The sequence below is a fragment of the Podarcis gaigeae genome (assembly GCF_964106915.1).
Source record: "Podarcis gaigeae genome assembly, chromosome: 1".
Lineage (NCBI taxonomy): Eukaryota > Metazoa > Chordata > Lepidosauria > Squamata > Lacertidae > Podarcis > Podarcis gaigeae.
Window position 1 is genome coordinate 32,176,801 of NC_139678.1, and position 19,104 is coordinate 32,195,904.

Consider the following 19,104-nt stretch of genomic DNA (forward strand, 5'->3'; position numbering starts at 1 on the left):
TGAGCGGTACCCAGTAGCTTGGCTGGAGGGCCGAGGGTAGGTAGAAGGAGAAGAGATAAATAGGCAGGACAAAATTAGGCTGAAATGTGACTGGATGTGACTAATAAAGATGTCCCTTAAATTTTTTTTTTAATTAAAAAAAACCCATCCCTGCCTCTTAGGCTATGGAGCCAATGACTGTCTGGTCATCTCCTCTGCTTGCTTATCCACGTGCAGATCAAGCAAAGGGTCGAGAGACCGGCATCGTAGGCAGAATGGCGTGAGGAAGCAGAACTCCGTCGGACAAGGCAGTCAAAACAAAGACGGCCACTCGAACCCAGAGACACAGGAAGAGTTCCACGCCCCCTCGCTCTCTTTGCTGAGGCTTGGCTGGGAAGAGTGCGAGAAGGCGGAGCCAGAGCGACTTCCGCATGCAGATAAGGCGACGCCGCGGAGCATTGTGGGGGAACACGAAACGGGCTTCGCGGGCCCTCGGAGAGATCGAGGCTCCATCAGGCTGGACGGGTACATAATGCCCGACTGCGAGCGAGCGAAGAAAAGCGGGGACGGGGCCCTCGGGCGGGGCTTTGTATGTTCGCTGTGCTTTGAAGGGGTGCGGGAGGACGGCGGCCCGGGTCCGCTCCGAGCAAAAAGCATACTTACCTGGCAGGGGAGACACCTTGATCATGAAGGAGGTTTTCCCAGGGTGAGGCTCATCCATTGCACTGCGGGTGTGCTGACCCCTGCGATTTCCCCAAATGCGGGAAACTCGACTGCATAATTTGTGGTAGTGGGGGACTGCGTTCGCGCTTTCCCCTGATGATTTGTGTGCAAAAAAATAGAATTAATGTGCCTTATTCATATTCTTTTTCTACGTTGTATTTCACATTCAATTTCTTCGCGATTCCGATTAAAAAAATGAACGTCTGAGGAAACTGGTCGCACTTTTTGGTCAGTAAAGTTGCGTGCCCATGAGTGCTACTTGCTAGGAATCACGAGTGCCGAAGGGATCCTGTGCTCTGGTCTCCTTGTGGGATCCGCCAGAGACACGACTGCCTGGTTGGTCCCCGGGAGAAGAGCGTTGCACCAAGTGCGTGTTGGGTCTCAATCTCGTTTTCTTACGTTCTAACATCAACAGATTGCATTTCCACAAGAAACATTGCGAAGTTGCCCTGGCTTTTTAAGCTTTTCCTCAGACAATGGCTTTGCAGTAGCGCCATCCTATGGCATTCGTGGAAATCTTGTATATATATTGAGCATTGTTCAGGTAATAGCTGAAGAAGGTTTCTTTTCCATCTCCCTTTAATTTCCACACTAGTTCTTCTCATGGCGTTCTCATTGTCCACCACACCCCACGTTTCTTTCTAATGCTAAGGCATTCGGTCAGGTTCCTGCGGATCCTTTCCGCAGCAACTCTTCTGCCTCCATTTTGCTCAGTAGCTTTTCCTTGGGAAACCGCCTCCGATCGCCTTCTCTGTAGTACAGTGGTACCTCGGGTTACATACGCTTCAGATTACACACTCCACTAAGCCAGAAATAGTGCTTCAGGTTAAGAACTTTGCTTCAGAATGAGAACAGAAATCGTGCTTCGGCGGCAGCGGGAGGCACCATTAGCTAAAGTGGTGCTTCAGGTTAAGAACAGTTTCAGGTTAAGTACGGACCTCCGGAACGAATTAAGTACTTAACCCGAGGTACCGCTGTATTTCTGTTAACTACAAGTTAGGTTAACAAGTTTGTCCCGAGCTAGACTCCGTAGCTGAGGGGCGGTGGGGAATGAGAGGAGCACAGCCATAGAGGCGGACCATTTGGGCGGACAAATGTGAGTAATAACGCCTTAGGAATCACTGAAGTCTGTTTCTTCAACGTCTGGGGTGGATAACCAGCCCCGGGCCTGACCCTTGGGCTGTGGAGCCAAAGCGTGTCTGGTCCTTGCCCTTATAAGAATTGCAGGCAAGGCGCTGAGGGCTAGACAGTACAAGGACTACAACCGAGGCGGCTGTTAGAACAGAGGCCTTTGGTCGGAGCGGGGCTTGGCTGGGAAGAGCGGGAGGAGGCGGAGCCACTCTCGCATGCAGATGAGGCGCCACCGCAGAGCATTATGGGAGAGCACGAAATGGGCTTCGCGAGCCTTTGGAGAGGTCGGGGCTCCGTCAGGCTGGGCTGGTAGATGATGCCCAACTGCGAGCGAGGCAAGGGAAGCGGGGAGGGGGCCCTCGGGTGGGGCTTGCTATGTTCGCTGTGCCTTGTAGGGGTGCGGGATGACGGCGGCCCGGGTCCGGGCGGAGCATAAAGCATACTTACCTGGCAGGGGAGACACCTTGATCATGAAGGAGGTTTTCCCAGGGTGAGGCTCATCCATTGCACTGCGGGTGTGCTGACCCCTGCGATTTCCCCAAATGCGGGAAACTCGACTGCATAATTTGTGGTAGTGGGGGACTGCGTTCGCGCTTTCCCCTGATGACTTTTGTGCAAAAAACAGAAATGAAAGTTCTAGAAGTAGTTTAGCATTTGTATTCTTTGTGGCACGTGACTGATGCCTGTTTCTTTGCAGGACTTGTGGTTTTGTGTGTGTATGTTTTCTTTTGCTCTTTGGTTTGTTTTTCAGACTGAGACAGTCCTATGTAGTCCAAAAGTTTCTAGTGTATATGGGAGGTGTATCTAAAATCTTACTTTGCAATCCAATATAGAATATACAAAACATAACAAGAAGGTAGAACTCGACTGCATAATTTGTGATTCCTGGGATTGTGTTCATGCTTTCCACTAAGGTAAAGGTAAAGGTACCCCTGCCCGTACGGGCCAGTCTTGACAGACTCTGGGGTTGTGCGCCCATCTCACTCAAGAGGCCAGGGGCCAGCGCTGTCCGGAGACACTTCCGGGTCACGTGGCCAGCGTGACATCGCTGCTCTGGCGAGCCAGAGCCGCACACGGAAACGCCGTTTACCTTCCCGCTGGTAAGCGGTCCCTATTTATCTACTTGCACCCGGAGGTGCTTTCGAACTGCTAGGTTGGCAGGCGCTGGGACCGAGCAGCGGGAGCGCACCCCGCCGCAGGGATTCGAACCGCCGACCTTTCGATCGGCAAGTCCTAGGCGCTGAGGCTTTAACCCACAGCGCCACCTGCGTCCCTTTATGCTTTCCACTAACTGGTGTTAAAAAAACCAGAAGGATGCACTGCCTGGAGCTGAGGAGTTTCTGCCTGATTTCTCCACTCCTTGGGAGCCTGCTGTGGAAAAGGGGGTGAAGGAGGAATCAGTGTCGGGGGGGGGGTGCCAGAAAAACGAGTGCAGCAGGAGGAATGACTAGTGTGCAAAAACCAGAATTAATATGCCTTATTCATACTCTTTTTCTACATTTTTTTCTACTTTCAAATTTGTCGCAATTCTGATTAAAATCAAACTTCTCAGGAAATTGGCCTCATTTTGGTCAGTAAAGTTGCCTCACTTTGAGTGCTGCTTGCTAGGAATCAGGAGTGCCAAAGGGATCCTGTCCTCACGGCTTCCTTGTGGGATTTGCAAGAGACGTCTGTCTGGTTGGTCCCTGGGAGAAGAGCATTCCACCAAGTACAGTAGGTGTTGGGTCTCATCCCCGTTTTCTTACGTTCTAACATGAACTGATTGGATAACCACAAGAAACTCCGCGAAGTTGCTCTGGCTTTATAAGCTTTTCCACAGACAATGGCTTTGCAGTAGCAATAATAATAATGATAATTTATTATTTATACCCCGCCCATCTGGCTGGGTTTCCCCAGCCACTCTGGGCGGCTTCTAACAAAACACTAAAATACAATAACCTATTAAACATTAAAAGGTTCCCTAAACATGGCTGCCTTCAGATGTCTTCTAAAGGTTTGGTAGTTATTTTTCTCTTTGACATCTGGTGGGAGGGCGTTCCACAGGGCGGGTGCCACTACCAAGAAGGCCCTCTGCCTGGCTTCTCGTAGCGAGTGAACTGCCAGAAGGCCCTCGGCGCTGGACCTCAGTGTCTGGGCAGAATGATGGGGGTGGAGACGCTCCTTCAGGTATAGTGGACCGAGGCCGTTGAGGGCTTTAAAGGTCAGCACCAACACTTTGAAATGTGCTCGGAAACGTACTGGGAGCCAATGTAGGTCTTTCAAGACCGGTGTTATATGGTCTCGGCGGCCACTCCAGGTCACCAGTCTAGCTGCCGCATTCCGGAATAGTTGTAGTTTCCGGGTCACCTTCAAAAGTAGCCCCACATAGAGTGCATTGCAGTAGTCCAAGCGAGAAATAACCAGAGCATGCACCACTCTGGCGAGACAGTCTGCGGGCAGATAGGGTCTCAGCCTACGTACCAGATGGAGCTGGTAAACAGCTGCCCTGGACACAGATTTGACCTGTGCCTCCATGGACAGCTGTGAGTCCAAAATGACTCCCAGGCTGCGCACCTGGTCCTTCAGGGGCACAGTTACCCCATTCAGGACCAGGGAATCCTCCACACCTGCCCGCCTCCTGTCCCCCAAAAACAGTTCTTCTGTCTTGTCAGGATTCAGCCTCAATCTATTAGCCGCCATCCATCCTCCAACCGCCTCCAGACACTCACACAGGACCTTCACCCCCTTCACTGGTTCAGATTTAAAAGAGAGGTAGAGCTGGGTATCATCTGCATACTGATGAACACCCAGCCCAAACCTCCTGATGATCTCTCCCAGTGGCTGCATGTAAATGTTGAAAAGCATGGGGGAGAGGCCAGAACCCTGAGGCACCCCACAAGTGAGAGCCCAGGAGTCTGAACACTCATCCCCCACCACCACTTTCTGAACACGGCCCAGGAGGAAGGAGCGGAACCACTGTATGACAGTGCCCCCAGCTCCCAGCCCCTCAAGACGGTCCAGAAGGATGTTATGGTTGATGGTATCAAACGTCGCTGAGAGATCCAGCAGAACTAGGAACAGCTCTCACCTTTGTCCCTAGCCCGCCGGAGATCATCAACCAGTGCAACCAAGGCAGTTTCAGTCCCATGATGAGGCCTGAATCCCGACTGGAAGGGATCCAAATGGTCCGCTTCTTCCAGGCATGCCTGGAGTTGTTCAGCAACCACTCGCTCAATCACCTAGCCCAGGAATAGAAGATTTGAGACTGGGCAATAGTTGGCCATATTGGCAGCATCTAAAGATGTTTTTTTAAGAAGCGGTTTAATAACTGCCTCTTTCAGCGGGTCTGGGAAGGCTCCCTCATGGAGGGAAACATTCACCACCCCACGAAGCCCATCGCCCAGTCCTTCCCTGCTAGCTTTTATAAGCCAGGATGGGCAAGGATCAAGGAGACAGGTGGTTGGTTTCACTCATCCAAGCAGCCTGTACACATCCTCGGAGGTAACAGATTGGAATTGATCCCACACAACTTGACTAGACAGGACTCTAGCACTCTCCTGCCCCAGCCCTGCTCCCATGGTGGAGTCTACCTCTTCTCGAATCTGAGCGACTTTATCTGCAAAAAACTTTGCAAAATCATTGCAGGAGATCATGTGGCCCGTAGCACCATCCTACAGCGTTCGTGGAAATCTTGTATATATATTGAGTATTCTTCAGGTAATAGCTGAAGGGCGTTTCTTTTCCATCTCGCTTTAATTTCTACACTAGTTCTTCTCATGGCGTTCTCATTGCCCACCGCACCCCACGTTTCTTTTTAATGCTAAGGCATTCGGTCAGGTTCCTGCGGATCCTTTTCGCAGCAACTCTTCTGCCTCCGATTTGCTAAGTAGCTTTTTCTTGGGAAAGTGCCTCCAATCGCCTTTTCTGTGGTATTTCTGTTAACTACAAGTTAGGTTAACAAGTTTGTCCCGAGCTAGACTCCGTAGCTGAGGGGTGGGGAATGAGAGGAGCACAGCAATAGAGGCGGACCATTTGGGTGGACAAATGTGAGTAATAACGCCTTAGGAATCACTGAAGTCTATTTCTTCAACGTCTAGGGTGGATTTGCAGCCCCGGGCCTGTCCCTTGGGCTGTGGAGCCAAAGCGTGTCTGGTCCTTGCCATTATAAACATTGCAGGTGAGGCGCCGAGGGCTCAACAGTACAAGGACTACAACCAAGGCAGCCACTGGAACAGAGGCCTTTGGCCGGAGCGGGGCTTGGCTGGGAAGAGCGGGAGGAGGCGGAGCCACTCTTGCATGCAGATGAGGCGCCACCGCAGAGCATTATGGGAGAGCACGAAATGGGCTTCGCGAGCCTTTGGAGAGGTCGGGGCTCCGTCAGGCTGGGCTGGTAGATGATGCCCAACTGCGAGCGAGGCAAGGGAAGCGGGGAGGGGGCCCTCGGGTGGGGCTTGGTATATTCGCTGTGCCTTGTAGGGGTGCGGGATGATGGCGGCCCGGGTCCGGTCTGAAGAGAAAGCATACTTACCTGGCAGGGGAGACACCTTGATCATGAAGGAGGTTTTCCCAGGGTGAGGCTCATCCATTGCACTGCGGGTGTGCTGACCCCTGCGATTTCCCCAAATGCGGGAAACTCGACTGCATAATTTGTGGTAGTGGGGGACTGCGTTCGCGCTTTCCCCTGACAACTGGTGTACCAAAAAACAGAAATGAAAATTCTAGAAACAATAGTTTCTTTACTTTCTGTAGCATACCACTGATGCCTGTTTCTTTGCAGGAGACATGAATTTTTTGTGTACATTTTCTTTGGTCTTTGTTTTTCAGACTGAGACAGTCCCATCTAGTCCAAAAGTTTCTAGTGTAATATATGGGAGGTGTATTTAAAATCGGTACTCTGCAATCCGGTATAGAATATACAAAACATAACAAGAAGGTAGAACTTGACTGCATAATTTGTGATACCTGCATAATTTGTGATACCGGAGATTGTGTACAAGCTTTCCACTAACTGGTGTTAAAAAAACCAGAAGGATGCACTGCCTGGAGCTGAGGAGTTTCTGCCTGATTTCTCCACTTATTGGGAGCCTGCTGTGGAAAATGGGGTGAAGGAGGAATCAGTGTCTGGGGGGGGGTGCGCCAGAAAAACGGGTGCAGCAGGAGGAACTGCAGGCATGTAATAACACAGGAAAAACCCAGGGTGTGTGTGCACACTGCAGAAGAGCAGCAGGTTCCTGCTGATTTTCTTACTGCCCTGCAAAGTGCTGCAGACAAGAGCACAATGGTGGTCACACAGCAAAACCTAGCAGGTTAAAGAGTGGAGCAAGCCCTCAAAAATGCTCTGTTTCTCTAAATCAGGAGCCTTTTTGGCTCTACACACCAGATCCTTATCAGGATCGGCCTTCTGGCGTCCAGTTTGACATGTGAGCAGCACAGCCTACCTGTCTCACTTAGCCTGACGGTTAGTTCCTTGCATCTCCAAACCAGACTGCTTGGATCCTAACAATGGCAAACTACTTTTGAAAGCATTTTCAAACTGGGGGGCACTTGGCTAGCAAAAGCCCTTTGCCCTGGAATATGTAGTGGCTTTGATCCCTGTCTAGATCTGAAGTACTGTTCTCCTCTGTCCCCTAAGGAAATGTTGAGAGGTTTGTTTTGTTTTTTCAATCCAAGATTTCAGCAACCAGTATTCTCCATGGATGCCCTTTTCTAACCATTTCCTTCCTCGCAGATCCTAAGCCCTATGTATTCCTGTCACTCCAACACTTATACTTTGAGCCTTCTTCTTCCACTAAACTACCTCTCTGTTTTCTTCTAGCTTACATTCCTCCTTGTGCGAAACATACTATAGATCTAGAAGTCTCTTCCAAGCCACATTCTGCAGAAATAATTACATAGGAACAACGGGAAAGAGTGGCAGGAGACCTGTCAGGGAATTTGTTTGTCTTGCCTACAAAGAATAATTTCAAATCTTTCGAAGACTGTGTGGCACTAGCAATGTGGAAAGGGAACTTAACAGCAGGCTGCGACCCCACTAACCAACAGATGGACATGTCAAAGAGGCCGAGCAGCGATGGCAGTTCGGTAAACACAGGCCCCAAAGGGGTGATCAACGACTGGAGGAGATTCAAGCAGCTGGAGACAGAGCAGCGGGAGGAACAGTGCCAGGAGATGAAGCGCCTCATCCAGAAGCTCTCGATGACATGCGGGTCCCACCTGGACGATGAGGAGGACAAGCGGAAGCAGCAGGAGCTCCAGAAAAAGCTGGATGGCAAGCTAACCCTGCAGGAGTACAGTGCTCTGCGCGAGGGCCCAGATGACGAGGAGTTCCTGCAGCAGTACCGCAAGCAGCGCATGGAGGAGATGCGGCTGCAGCTGCGCGGCGGGCAGCACTTCCAGCAGGTTGTTGAGATCCACAGTGGGGAGGCCTTCCTGGACACCATTGACAAAGCACCGAAGAATTCCCTGGTGATGGTCCATGTCTACGAGGATGATGTCCCAGGGGCCGACTCCCTCCATGGATGCATGGTCTGCCTGGCCACTGAGTACCCCATGGTCAAGTTCTGCCGGGTGCGGAGCTCCCTGATCGGCGCCAGCTCCCGCTTCACCACCAGCGCCCTGCCAGCACTCCTGGTCTACAAGGCTGGGGAACTGGTGGGCAACTTTGTCCGTGTCACTGACCAACTGGGTGAGGACTTCTTCGCTGGGGACCTGGAGGGCTTCCTGCAGGAGTGCGGCCTGCTCCCTGAGAAGGACCTGGTGCTCCTCACCTCTGTCCTCGATGCCTCCTCCTCCTCCTGCCTCAGCGAGGACAGTGACCTGGAGATCAACTGAGGGCATCCTAGGGGGAGCAGAGAGGCACCTGTGAAGGGGCGAGTAGAAAAGCCCACCCTTCACCTATGGAAGCCCAGAAGGCCCAGAAAAAGTTAAATATGGAGAATAAATGGTTGAGATATTCAGATTTATTGTTGGAAGATAATGAAGGATTTAAATAAGACCATTTGAGCAAATTAAAGATAAATTGGATTGGCTATATTATTACCAGATCAATGAACTGTTTAAGCTTGATAAGAAAAATGGTTTTGCATCGGGAAAAACCAAATTGGAAATGGAGTTGTTAGATACTAATGTCAAAAACTTATCAAAAATGTATAATTTACTGTTGGAGTGGCATACAAAGGATGAACAAGTCAAATCTGTGATGATAGATTGGGCAAGAGATGTTGGGCACAATATAATGTTGGAAGATTGGGAAAGGCTGTTGAAGAAAGGGGTTAAGTTTACTGCATGTACTGTACTAAAAGAAAATATAATGAAAATGATGTATAGATGGTACTTAACCCCAGTTTACTAACAAAGATTTATCATTTGAGTGATAATTTATGTTGGAAATGTAAAGAAAAGGAAGGCACCTTTTATCATATGTGGTGGATGTGTCCCAAGGTGAAAGACTTCTGGGGAAAGATTTATAATGAGTTGAAAAAGATGTTGAAATATACATTTATTAAAAAACCAGAGGCCTTTCTACTTGTAATAATAGGTTTGGAACTGCCCATGAAAGACATTAGATTGTTTTTGTATGCCACAACTGCAGCAAGAATTCTGTTAGCCAAAAACTGGAAATTACAAGAAATACCAACAGTGTAGGAATGGCAGATAAAGATGATGGACTTTTTGGAGCTGGCTGACCTGACCGGAAGAATCCTTGAACAGAAAGAGGAGGAGTATCAAGAAGAATGGAAGAAATTTAAGGATTATTTAGCCAAATATTCTAAGATTATATAAGTAGAATTATTTGTGAGTACCATATTGGCTTAGGAGTTAAATATGTTAAATAGCATATTATGAATAGAAGTTAATATATAAGAAAGAAGTTAATCGACCAAGTTACCGTATTTTTCGCTCTATAACACGCACCCAACCATTACACGCACGTAGTTTTTAGAGGAGGAAAATCCGTAGGCATGCCACCCGTAGGCATTCCCTCCATAACACGCACAAACATTTCCCCTTACTTTTTAGGAGGAAAAAAGTGAGTGTTAGGGTGCAAAAATAACGGTAATCTTATTTGAAAATAGTATTGGAAGACTGCTACAATGATTTACATGGAAACTCAGCTAGGGAGGGGGATTCGAGGAAGTCACTCAATAATGGTACAAAAGTGGGATTATAATAGTTAGGATAATTGTTTGTATATTTGTTTGTTTTTTATATTGCAACACTTTTCTTTTATGTTTGTTGTAAATTTGGAAAACCAATAAAAAAAATTTGGAAAAAAGAAAGAAAAGCCCACCCTTTACTAGCACCTAGAAGGCAGTTACCCAGTTGCTACCCCCCCACCCCGCTTCCCAAATGGAGGAGCCACCTCAAGCCTCCTGCTGAAACCTGTCCAGCAGCCTGCGACCCCTCTGCTCTATGAAGAAATGAATGAAAAACAATCAGCGAAGCAAGTATTTAACAGACATCATAAAAACCGAATGTCAAACTTGCTGTATTTTAATAAATAATTATCAAATCAAGTACTATCTGCAGTCTAAATTGTTTTGTTTTTTTAACACCAGTTAGTGGAAAGCATGAACACAATACCCAGTATCACAAATTATGCAGTTGAGTTCTACCTTCTTGTATATCTTCTGTTTTGTATACTGTGGTGTAAACCACTGAGCCTTGGGCTTGCTGATTGGAAGGTCGGTGGTTCGAATCCCCGCAACTGGGTGAGCTCCCATTGTTCAGTCCCAGCTCCTGCCAACCTAGCAGTTCGAAAGCACATCAAAATGCACTGTTAATTGTTTTTACAGTGGTACCTCGGGTTACAGACACTTCAGGTTACAGACGCTTCAGGTTACAGACTACACTAACCCAGAAATAGTACCTCGGGTTAAGAACTTTGCTTCAGAATGAGAACAGAAATCGCGTGGCGATGGTTAGCTAAAGTGGTACCTCAGGTTAAGAACAGTTTCAGGTTAAGAACGGACCTCCAGAACAAATTAAGTTCTTAACCTGAGGTACCACTGTATTCTGATTTCATATGGCTAAATTTTGTAAGCTGCCTAAGGGGTCTTCTGTGGAAAGGCAGGATAGAATTCTTATAAACAAACCAATAGGGTTGCAATAAGGCTCCATATATTTATGAGTCTCTTCTCTATGTGCCATTTTAAGTTTAATTCCTTCAATGTAGATTTGATTAGAGTCTCTATAGGTCACTCTAATATGATGTATGTGTCAACATGCACAGCTTAAATAGCAGCTTTTGTGTTACCACCTGCAGGAATGATGAAAACCTGCAGCAATTCTGAATGAAAAATAAAACATGATCTTAAAACGAAACAGGAAAAAAAGTGCAAGTAGATAAATAGGTACCACCCCGGTGGGTAGGTAAATGGTGTTTCCATGTGCTGCTCTGGTTTTGCCAGGAGTGGCTTAATCATGCCGGCCACATGACCCGGAAAAACTGTCTGTGGACAAACACCGCAACCCCAGAGTTGTTCACGACTGGACTTAACTGTCAGGGCTCCTTAATCTTTACCTTTACATTGGATTGCACAGTAACGATTTTAAATACACCTCCCATATATTACACTGGAAGTGAAAGCTGGACCATAAAGAAGGCTGAAGAATTGATGCTTTTGAATTATGGTGCTGGAGGAGACTCTTGAGACTCCCATGGACTGCAAGAAGATCAAACCTCTCCATTCTTAAGGAAATCAGCCCTGAGTGCTGACTGGAAGGACAGATCCTGAAGCTGAGGCTTCAATACTTTGGCCACCTGTGAGAAGAGAAGACTCCCTGGAAAAGACCCTGATGCTGGGAAAGATGGAGGGCACAAGGAGAAGGGGACGACAGAGGATGAGATGGTTGGAAAGTGTTCTCGAAGCTACAAACATGAGTCTGACTAAACTGGGAGGCAGTGGAAGACAGGAGTGCCTGGCATGCTCTGGTCCATGGGGTCACGAAGAGTCGACTAAATTACAACAATATTACACTAGAAATTTATGGGTGATATAGGACATCAGTAACAAGCTGCAAATAGTAAAGAAGCTACATTGTTTCTGTTTTTTGCACATGAATTGTCAGGGGAAAGCGCGAACGCAGTCCCCCACTACCACAAATTATGCAGTCGAGTTTCCCGCATTTGGGGAAATCGCAGGGGTCAGCACACCCGCAGTGCAATGGATGAGCCTCACCCTGGGAAAACCTCCTTCATGATCAAGGTGTCTCCCCTGCCAGGTAAGTATGCTTTCTCCTCCGCCCGGACCCGGGCCGCCATCATCCCGCACCCCTTCAAGGCACAGCGAACATAGCAAGCCCTGCATGAAGGCCCCGTCCCCGCTTCCCTTCGCTCGCTTGCTGTCGGGTATCATTTACCCCTCCAGCCTGACGCAGCCCCGACCTCTCCGAAGGCCCGCAAAGCCCGTTTCGTGCTCCCCCACAATGCTCTGCGGCGGCGCCTTATCTGCATGCGGAAGTGGCTCCGCCTCCTCCTCCTCCTCCCGCTCTTCCCAGACAAGCCAAAGGCTTCTGTTCCTTTGTACAGTACTTTGTACTGTCGAGCCCTCAGCGCCTTGCCTGCAATTATTATAAGCTGGAAAAATGCAACCTGTGCTGCTGATAGAAGTAGTGTGACTCATGCAATTAATATACACAGAACAATAATTATACATACTTTATCAACCTTCTGAGAAAAATATAAAACATTAAATAAAGCCACATAGACTTGCGAACTGACCAGACTAAGATGAACTTATAATGTCCGGTTTCAATAGCAAATCAGTTTTTTAAACTTAAGCCATTAAAGAGTATTCTCTCTTAAGATTGAATATCAATATATGTACAGTGGTACCACGGGTTACATACGCTTCAGGTTACAGACTCCACTAACCCAGAAATAGTACCTCGGGTTAAGAACTTTGCTTCAGGATGAGAACAGAAATTGTACAGTGGCGTCGCAGCGGCAGCAGGAGGCCCCATTAGCTAAAGTGGTGCTTCAGGTTAAGAACAGTTTCAGGCTAAGTACGTACTTCCGGAACGAATTAAGTATTTAATCCGAGGTACCACTGTATCAAGACTTTGAGATTTGACCACTGAAGAAGGCCGGAAAACTATATTGGGAGTGTGCTACCTGCAAGCCCCAGTAAATGCCCCCCCCCATTGGGGGTGAACAGCGGCCTCTTGATTACTTGGACTGCCAGGGTGAAACACGTGCAAAACGCCAGCACCCTGTCTCTACAAATCCACTAGCATCTCTCGGTATTTTGAATAACAACGAACTTACCTTTTGTTGGTATCTTCATGAACTTCTCTAAAAGACTGAGTTCAGCATCTGAAAAATCTATTGAAACCAGACATTATAAGTGCATCTTAGTCTTGTCGGTTCACAAGTCTCTATGGCTTTATTTAATGTTTAGTATTTTTCTCAGAAGGTTGATAAAGTATGTATAATTATTGTTCTGTGTATATTAATTGTCAACATGTTGCATGAGCTGCACTACTGCAATTATTATAAGGGCAAGGACCAGGCATGCTTTGGCTCCACAGCCTAAGAGACAGGCCGGGGCTGGTTATCCATCCCCAGACGTTGAAGAAATAGATTTCAGTGATTCCTAAGGCGTTATTGGAATGTAGGTGGCGCTGTGAGTTGAACCACAGAGCCAAGGGCTTGCTGATCAGAAGGTTGGCGGTTCGAATCCCCGCGACGGGGTGAGCTCCTGTTGCTCGGTCCCTGCTCCTGCCAACCTAGCAGTTCGAAAGCACGTCAAAGTGCAAGTAGATAAATAGGCGTAAAGGTAAATGGCGTTTCCGTGTGCTGCTCTGGTTCGCCAGAAGCGGCTTAGTCATGCTGGCCACATGACCCGGAAGCTGTACGCCGGCTCTCTTGGCCAAAAAAGTGAGATGAGCGCCGCAACCCCAGAGTCGTCCATGACTGGACCTAATGATCAGAGATCCCTTTAACTTTCAGGCATTATTACTCACATTTGTGTGTCCAATTGGTCCGCCTCTATTGCTGTGCTCCTCTCATTTCCCACCCCTTAGCTACGGAGTCCAGCTAAGGACTGGGGCAAACTTTGTTAACCTAACTTGTAGTTAACAGAAATACCACAGAGAAGGCGATCGGAGGCAGTTTCCCAAGGAAAAGCTACTGAGCAAAACGGAGGCAGAAGAGTTGCCGTGAAAAGGATAAGCAGGAACCTGACCCAGTGCCTTGGCATTAAAAAGAAACGTGGGGTGCGGTTGGCAATGAGAACGCCATGAGAACTAGTGTGGAAATTAAAGGGAGATGGAAAAGAAACGCCCTTCAGCTATTACCTGAAGAATGCTCAATATATATACAAGATTTCCACGAAATTGTCTGCGGAAAAGCTTATAAAGCCAGGACAACTTTGCAGTGTTTCTTGTGGACATGCAATCTGTTGATGTTAGAACGGAACGGGGATGAGACTCAACCCATACTTGGTGCAACACTCTTCTCCCGGTGACCAAGCAGACAGACGTGTCACTTTTCGGCATTTGTGATTCCTAGCAAGTAGCACTCATCATCAGGCAACTTTAGCGACCAAAGTGCGACCAGCTTCCTGAGATGTTCATTTTTTTAAAAATCAGAATCGCGATGAATTTGAACGTGGAATACAACGTCGAAAAACAATATGAATAGAGCACATTAATTCTGTTTTTTGGTACACCAGTTGTCAGGGGAAAGCGCGAACGCAGTCCCCCACTACCACAAATTATGCAGTCGAGTTTCCCGCATTTGGGGAAATCGCAGGGGTCAGCACACCCGCAGTGCAATGGATGAGCCTCACCCTGGGAAAACCTCCTTCATGATCAAGGTGTCTCCCCTGCCAGGTAAGTATGCTTTTTGCTCGGAGCGGACCCGGGCCGCCGTCCTCCCGCACCCCTAAAAGGCACAGCGACCATATCAAGCCCCGCCCGAGGGCCCCGTCCCCGCTTCCCTTCGCTCGTTCGCAGTCGGGCATCATGTACCCGTCCAGCCTGACGGTGCCCCGATCTCTCCGAGGGCCCGCGAAGCCTGTTTCGTGCTCCCCATAATGCTCCGCGGCGTCGCCTCATCTGCATGCGGGAGTGGCTCCGGCTCCGGCTCCAGCTCCGGCTCTGCCTCCTCCTCCTCCCGCTCTTCCTAGCCAAGCCTCTCTGATTCAGCGGCCGCTTTGGTTTAGTGCACCGCCGGAGAAGTTGTTTTAGACGGTTATTAGTTCCCTTCGTCGTCCTCGTGCTGCTGAGCACTCGGCCCCTTGCTTACCAGGGCGATGACCAGACACGCTTGGCTCCATATAACCCAAGTGGAGTTTTCCTCTTTTATATTCTAACCCCGTCCGAATCTATACATTATCTCAAATGTGCTTTCAAAACATATGTGGAATCCAACCCGAAAAAGTCTGTCCTTAAAAGACATTCTTTACACCTCAACAACAGAAATTTTGAATTCAGAAACACATTTTAAACAGTCACTAATGGTGGGCCATTTTTAGAGTTGTGGTAAATTTAGAGTTTTAAATGTACTGAGGATGTTTGCCTCTTACCTCTGGGCACTGGAATACTTCTAATAACACTTCTTCTTGGGTCATTTATAAGGTTCTGGAAAAATAAAGATGTTAGACAATGGTTGTGGGCATGGGCGTAGCTAAGGGTCAGCAGCGGGGGCAACTCCCCGCAAATCATGGAAAACGTAATTAACTGACCAATCTCATCAGCTCTGCCCCCTAACAAAAGTCCTGCCCTCCCTAATAAAGTCCTGCTCCCCACAAAAATCCTGGGTATGCCCATGGTTGGGGGCCTGCTAACTCAAGTGAAAAAGTAAAGCATCAGAGGGAGTTAGGTTGGGTTTGTACAGTACAGGGGGCCGGTCCACCGTCCCTCAGACCATGTGGTGGGTCGGACTATATTTTGGAAAAAAATAGGAATGAATTCCTATGCCCCACAAATAACCCAGAGATGCATTTTAAATAAAAGCACACATTCTACTCATGTAAAAACATCAGGCAGATCCCACAAATAATCCAGAGATGCATTTTAAATAAAAGGACACATTCTACTCATGTAAAAACACGCTGATTCCAGGACCGTCCGTGGGCCGGATTGAGAAGGCCATTGGGCCGCATCTGGCCCACGGGCCTCAGGTTGCCTACCCCTGGTACAGTATATGGTGCTAGTCCCTTAATACTGGCACTATAGTATCAGTGGTGTCCTCAGATTATGACTTTTGGTCGCAACTTCAGGACCCCACCCAGCAGAATAAGTCAGAGGTCCTCAAAATTATGGAGAGCTGGCTTTCCAAATATACAATGTAATACAATTACCATATAAAGTGCCCCCATAATACATTCAAATTGAGAGTCTAAATTCCAACTGCATGTGAACATATTGTTGTTGTTTTGTAATTTAGTTAAAGAATAAAAGAATATCCTGGATGCCTAGATCCAGGTTTGGGGCAAGCATTCTTGGGTGAGAGAACCCCAGTAGAGATTTAAAATCACAAAACATGCAGTTAAGTAAAGCGTGTAAATTTAGGCTGCTAGACTTCTAAAATATCCCGTTCTAAGTTTCTTCCAAAGTTCTGTTCTTCCATTAGGATAGAGACCACATGTTTCAAATATCAGATTCATGTGCTTCTCCATACAGCAGCAATAAAAAACAGGCAGTACAACTTAGTTTCAACAATGGTAAGAGTTTCTAAATTATTTGTATAGGAACAAAAAGATAGCTTGTTAAAGCTAAGCGATCTGGGCTTCGAGTAACTAGCACAGACATCCTTACTGGTCAAGTTCACATTATGGAAAAAGAATGAGAGAGAACAAAGAGTTTGGTAACCCTTCCTCCCAAGGTGAGAGGATGTGACCTAGCTAAGCCTGGCAGGACAGCTTACTCTGTGATCTTAAACCCTTAATGGATTAGAGTTAAGCATATTGGTTATATGAGACTGGATTTACCCCCCCCCCCCCGCCCACATTTGATTATAGTAACAGCCCCACTTGCAGTACACAGCCATTGAATATCTTTGAGCACCCCATGGTATGGAGATGTAGTGATGGAAAAAGTTACACCAGTTAAATGTCAGTCTCTCGGTTCAATGTGCTGCAGTGAGATGTGCTATTTTGCCAGAGGTTGCAGTAACAGTGGGCTCCACTTGCCATGGATTCAGCATGTTCCCCTTCAAAAACTCAGTGTCTCTGCATGGAACAATCAATTATAGTGACCAGGATTATAAACTGTTTATTATGACTAGCGTAGTGCTTTGCCATTTATGTGATACTGTGTTTGACAAGAGCTAAAAAGAAATACGGTGCCCAAGATGTTTCAGCAAAATGCCTTCCTCAGGAACAAACATTACCAAAGTCTTCTGTTTCAAAAGGTGCTTCTTCCTCAGAGGTTTATTTAGGCTGCCTCTGACAAGCTACTGTTTTCAACAAATTATTTATTTGACTCCAAGAAAAATGGTTCCGTATATGAAGTTACCTGGCAGGGGAGATACCATGATAACCAGGAAGTTGGTTTTCACAGGGTGAGGCTCATCCATTGCACTGAAAAGGAAGGAAATTCGAATTACCCCACCATGCAATTTGTGTTTTCCACGGGAAAGTGGCTACATTCATAAAATGTTGCTGTCTCCTTTTCTGACAGAGGCCCAGGTCACCTAAAATGGGATATGTTCTGGGAGAGAAATCAGATCCAGGCGCTGCTTTCCCAGTCATGGCAGTTTCATGACAAGAAATGCTGCACCTGTTGAACATATCAGTACCGTATACGGAACAGCTGTCAGGAAAGGAGGAGGCAGCACTATGTTCAAGACCCCGGTACAAGTCAGGCACAGGGCTGACTTTTTCTTCTTCTTTTAATGAGGACCAGTAACAGGCCTGTCCAGTTATTTCCTGCATCGGGAAAAGACAGAACCTTTCCAATATAGTAAAATGTGCTTATTGTGAAACTCTCTCTCTACAGGTGCTCCTTTAACCTAGCAGCAGCAGTAAGGTTTTAAGCGCCGGTCATCTTGGCCGTATTCGCTTTTTATTTACAGAACACTTTGTATGCCACCGTTTCATTGACAGAAAAATCAATGCAGTTCGAGATACATACACACACACACACACACACACACACACATATATATACACACAGTGGTACCTCGGGTTAAGTACTTAATTTGTTCCGGAGGTCTGCTCTTAACCTGAAGCACCACTTTAGCTAATGGGGGCTCCTGCTGCTGCCGCGCTGCTGGAGCACAATTTCTGTTCTCATCCTGAAGCAAAGTTCTTAACCTGAAGCACTATTTCTGGGTTAGCGGAGTCTGTAACCTGAAGCATATGTAACCCAAAGTACCACTGTATACACACTATACACACACACACACACACACACACACGCTATATATACATAAACTATATATATACTATATACTATATATACCAAACCCAGACCCTCTCCACAGATGAATTACTGACACCATCCAGTAGCCAATCCATGGTGGCACCTCCGGATGCTGCACCCCCCTGCAATCCCTACACAGATCTGGCTGACACAAGCCACAAAACCACAGCTCGCCCCTATACACGAAGCCAAGCCAAAGCACAACTAAGTGCAATACAGCCATCTTCTCAGGAAAACTCTTCACAAAGTTCAAGAGGTCAAGACACAAAGACTTTAGCAACTAATCCACACCTAATGACCCACCTAAGTGGTACTCAGGATATCACTCAAGAAATCACTCAAGGTATCTCTCAAGTAATTAAGGAACAAAAGAAGAAAAGGCACACTAGCCTGGGAACTTCCTCTCTGCCCAGAACATTGGAGGCTAGACACCACACCCCCTCTACAGTATTTATAGGAACTCAAACATTGAGATCCCGCTCTGTTCCAGTAACAAGAAGCCGAAAGCACCAGCCTGAAGATGACGAGTGAGACCTCGTCGAAACGTCGCCTAGACACCCCAACTTTTACACGGGAAGACACCCGAGGACACCAAAACCTGCATACTATGTATATATCTATACACACACAAAAACCACACATTTTCAGATCGCCAGCAAACTACTGGGGGGCGCGAGGAGGAAGGTTTTTATTCATCGTCTGTGTGAGCCTGGCGGTGCAGAAAAGTTTCCAGCAAACGTTGAAATACGGAAGACGCTTGGTGAGGAATCGGGTCGATGACAAGGCTCGGACCAAGGCGCCTCGCCAAAGCCCGCTTCCACAGCCGCCGCCGCCTGAGCCGTAGGCGGGGCTCTATCTTTCTCCGCCGCGCTCTCATTCGCCGCCCTGCGGCGGAGGCGGGAACAAAAAAAGCGTCCC

The 19,104-nt window shown here is 47.6% G+C and overlaps 1 pseudogene across 3 annotated transcripts; it reads left to right on the forward strand.

The window, feature by feature from the left end:
• The first annotated feature begins 438 nt into the window (after positions 1-438).
• LOC310845940 (phosducin-like protein pseudogene) lies at positions 439-9,679 on the forward strand (annotated as a pseudogene). 3 transcript variants are annotated; one of them, XR_014568691.1, is made up of 2 exons: positions 439-568; positions 7,628-9,679. The product of XR_014568691.1 is annotated as a phosducin-like protein pseudogene (transcript). The 3 variants fall into 3 exon arrangements; XR_014568702.1 differs by lacking the exon at positions 439-568 and adding an exon at positions 1,747-1,798; XR_014568713.1 differs by lacking the exon at positions 439-568 and adding an exon at positions 5,787-5,858.
• Positions 9,680-19,104: the final 9,425 nt, after the last annotated feature.